This window comes from Oncorhynchus keta, unplaced genomic scaffold, assembly GCF_023373465.1.
Source record: "Oncorhynchus keta strain PuntledgeMale-10-30-2019 unplaced genomic scaffold, Oket_V2 Un_contig_6368_pilon_pilon, whole genome shotgun sequence".
Taxonomy (NCBI): domain Eukaryota; kingdom Metazoa; phylum Chordata; class Actinopteri; order Salmoniformes; family Salmonidae; genus Oncorhynchus; species Oncorhynchus keta.
In genome coordinates this window covers 20,503-24,618 of record NW_026288822.1, presented here as the reverse complement: position 1 = coordinate 24,618, position 4,116 = coordinate 20,503, and positions in this window count along the sequence as shown.

Below are 4,116 nucleotides of genomic sequence, written 5' to 3'. Positions count from 1 at the left end.
GCCGCGCCGTCGTCGTCGTCGTCGTCGCCGTCGTCGTCGCCGTCGTCGTCGCGTCGCCGTCGTCGCCGCCGTCGCCCGTCGTCGTCGCGCGCGTCGTCGCCGTCGCCGTCGTCGCCGTCGCGCGCCGTCGCGCGTCGCCGTCGCCGTCGCCGTCGCCGTCGCCGTCGCCGCCGCCGTCGCCGTCGTCGCGCGTCGCCGTCGTCGCCGTCGCGTCGCCGTCGCCGTCGTCGTCGTCGTCGTCGCCGTCGCCGTCGCCGTCGCCGTCGCCGTCGCCGCCGCCGCCGTCGCCGTCGTCGCCGTCGTCGCGTCGCGCGTCGCGTCGCGCGCGCGTCGTCGCGTCGCCGTCGCCGTCGCGTCGCCGTCGTCGCGCCGTCGCCGCGTCGCCGCGCCGTCGTCGTCGCCGTCGCCGCCGCCGTCGTCGTCGCCGTCGTCGTCGTCGTCGCCGTCGCCGCCGTCCGCCGCCGTCGTCGCGCCGTCGCCGCGCGTCGTCGCCGTCGTCGTCGTCGCGTCGTCGTCGCCGTCGTCGCGCCGTCGTCGCGTCGTCGCCGTCGCCGTCGTCCGTCGCGCGTCGCCGTCGCCGCGCCGCGCGTCGCCGTCGCCGTCGTCGCGCGTCGCCGTCGCGTCGCCGTCGTCGCCGCCGTCGTCGCCGTCGTCGCGCGTCGCGTCGTCGCCGCGTCGTCGTCGCCGTCGTCGTCGCGTCGCGCGCGCGCGTCGTCGCCGCCGTCGTCCCGTCGTCCGTCGTCGCCGCCGTCGCGCGTCGCCGTCGCCGTCGTCGCCGCGTCGTCGTCGCCGCGCGTCGTCGCGCCGTCGCGCGCGTCGCGTCGCGTCGCGCCGCGTCGCGCGCGCGCCGCGCCGTCGCGCCGTCGTCGTCGCCGTCGCGTCGCCGCGTCCGCGCGTCGTCGCCGTCGCCGTCGCCGTCGCGTCGCCGTCGCGTCGTCGCCGCGCGCGTCGCCGTCGCGTCGCCGTCGTCGCGTCGTCGTCGTCGCGCCGTCCGTCCGTCGCCGCCGTCGCCGTCGTCGTCCGTCGTCGCCGCCGTCGCGTCGCGTCGCCGTCGCGCGTCGCCGTCGCGCGTCGCCGTCGCCGTCGCCGTCGCCGTCGCCGTCGCGCCGTCGCCCGTCGTCGTCGCCGCGCCGTCGCCGTCGCCGCCGTCGTCGCCGTCGCCGCGCCGTCGCCGTCGCGTCGTCGCGTCGTCCGCCGTCGTCGTCGCGTCGCCGTCGCCGTCGTCGCGCCGTCGCCGCGCCGTCGCCGTCGCGCGTCGCGCGTCGTCGCCGTCGTCGCCGTCGCCGTCGCGTCGTCGCGCCGTCGCGTCGCCGTCGCCGCGTCGTCGTCGTCGTCGTCGCCGCGCCGTCGTCGCCGTCGCCGCGTCGTCGCCGCGCGTCGTCGTCGCCGTCGTCGTCGCGCGCGTCGTCGCCGCCGCGCGTCGCCGCCGCCGTCGTCGCCGCGCCGTCGCGCGTCCGTCGCCGTCGTCGCGCCGTCGCCGCCGTCGCCGTCGCGTCGTCGCCGTCGCGCGCGTCGCCGTCGCCGTCGTCGTCGCCGTCGTCGCGCCGTCGTCGCCGCCGTCGCCGCGCCGCGCGCGCGTCGTCGCGCCGCCGTCGCGCGCCGTCGTCGCGCCGTCGTCGCGCCGTCGTCGCGCCGTCGTCGCCGTCGTCGCCGCGCCGTCGTCGCCGTCGTCGTCGCCGTCGCCGTCGTCGCCGCGTCGTCGCGCCGTCGCGCGCGTCGTCGCCGTCGTCGCGTCGCCGTCGCCGTCGCGTCGTCGTCGTCGTCGTCGCGCGTCGCCGCGTCGCGCGCGTCGCCGCCGTCGTCGCCGCCGTCGCCGTCGCCGTCGCCGCCGTCGTCCGTCGCCGTCGTCGCGTCGCGCCGTCGCCGTCGCCGCCGTCGCGCGTCGCCGTCGCGCGTCGTCGCCGTCGTCGTCGTCGCCGTCGCCGCCGTCGCCGTCGCCGTCGCGTCGCGTCGCCGTCGCCGTCGCCGTCGCCGTCGCGTCGCCCGTCGCCGCCGTCGCGCCGCGTCGCGTCGTCGCCGTCGTCCGTCCGTCGTCCGCATCGCCGTCGCGCGCCGTCGCCGCCGTCGCCGCGTCGTCGTCGTCGTCGTCGTCGCCGTCGCCGCGCGTCGTCGCGCCGTCGCCGTCGCGTCGCCGTCGCCGTCGTCGTCGCCGTCGCCGTCGCGTCGCGCCGCCGTCGCCGTCGTCGCCGCCGTCGCCGTCGCCGCCCGTCGCGTCGCCGTCGCGTCGCCGTCGCGTCGCCGTCGCGTCGCCGTCGCCGTCGCCGTCGCCGTCCGTCGTCGTCGCCGTCGTCGTCGTCGTCGCCGTCGCGCCGTCGTCGTCGCCGCGCCGTCGCCGCCGTCGCGCGCGTCGTCCGTCGTCGCCGCCGTCGTCGTCGCCCGCGCGTCGCGTCGTCGCCGTCGTCGTCGCGTCGCGCGTCGTCGCCGTCGTCGTCGCGTCGCGTCGTCGTCGTCGCCGTCGCCGTCGTCGTCGTCGCCGTCGCCGTCGTCGCGCCGTCGTCGTCGCCGCGTCGCCGTCGCCGTCGCGCGTCGTCGTCGTCGTCGTCGTCGTCGCCGTCGTCGTCGTCGCGCCGCCGTCGCCGCGTCGCCGCGTCGTCGTCGCGTCCGTCGTCGCCGTCGCCGTCGCGCGTCGCCGTCGCCGTCGCCGTCGTCGTCGTCGTCGTCGCGCGTCGTCGTCGCCGCGCGTCGTCGCCGCGCCGTCCGTCGCCGCGCGTCGCCGTCGTCGTCCGTCGCCGTCGTCCGTCGCCGTCGTCGTCGCCGTCGCCGCGTCCGTCGCCGCCGCGTCGTCGCCGTCGTCGTCGCGCGTCGTCGTCCCGTCGTCCGTCGTCGCCGCCGTCCGTCGTCGCCGTCGTCGCCGCGCGTCGCCGTCGCCGTCGCCGCGCCGTCGCCGCCGCGTCGCCGTCGCCGTCGTCGCGCGCGTCGTCGCGCGTCGCGCCGTCGTCGCCGTCGTCGCCGCCGTCGTCGCGCGTCGCGTCGTCGCCGTCGCCGTCGCCGTCGCCGCGTCCGCGTCGTCGCCGTCGTCGTCGCGTCGTCGTCGCCGTCGCCGCGTCGTCGTCGTCGTCGCCGTCGCCGTCGTCGCCCGTCGTCGCCGTCGTCGTCGCCGTCGCGCCGTCGCCGCGTCGTCGCCGTCGCCGTCGTCGTCGCCGTCGCCGTCGTCGTCGTCGTCCGTCGTCGCCGTCGCCGTCGCCGTCGCCGTCGTCGTCGCCGTCGCCGTCGCCGTCGTCGTCCCGTCGTCGTCGTCGCGCGCGTCGTCGCCGTCGTCGTCCGTCGCGTCGTCGTCGCCGTCGCCGTCGCCGTCGCGTCGTCGCCGTCGTCGCCCGTCGTCGCCGCCGTCGCCGCGCCGCGCCGTCGCCGTCGCGTCGTCGCCGCGCCGTCCGTCGCCGTCGTCGCCGTCGCCGTCGCCGTCCGTCGCGTCGTCGTCGCGCCGCGCCGTCGTCGCGTCCGTCGTCGCCGTCGTCGTCGCCGTCGTCGTCGTCGTCGTCGTCGTCGCCGTCGCCGTCGTCGTCGCCGCCGTCGCCGTCGTCGCGCGTCGCCGTCGCGTCGCGCGCGCCGTCGCCGTCGCCGCCGTCGTCGCGCCGTCGTCGCGTCGTCGCGTCGCGTCGCCGCGCCGTCGCCGTCGCCGTCGTCGCCGTCGTCCCGTCGCCGTCGCCGTCGCCGTCGCGTCGTCGCGCGCGTCGTCGCGTCGCGTCGTCGCCGTCGCCGTCGCCGTCGTCCGTCGTCGCCGTCGTCGTCGCCGTCGCGCGTCGCCGTCGCCGCGTCGTCGCCGTCGTCGCCGTCGTCGCCGTCGTCGCCGTCGCCGCCGCCGTCGCCGTCGCCGCGCCGCGCGCGTCGCCGTCGCCGTCGCCGCCGCGTCGTCGCGCCGCGTCGCCGTCGCCGTCGCCGCGCGCCGTCGTCGTCGCGTCGTCGTCCGTCGCCGTCGCGTCGTCGTCGCCGCGTCGTCGTCGCGCCGTCGCGCGTCGCCGTCGCCGTCGCGTCGTCGTCGTCCGTCGTCGCCGTCGCCGCGCGTCGTCGCGCGCCGTCGCCGCGTCGCGCCGCCGTCGTCGTCGCCGTCGCCGTCGTCGCGTCGCCGTCGTCCGTCCGTCGTCGTCGCCGTCGCCGCGTCGCCGTCGCGTCCGTCGC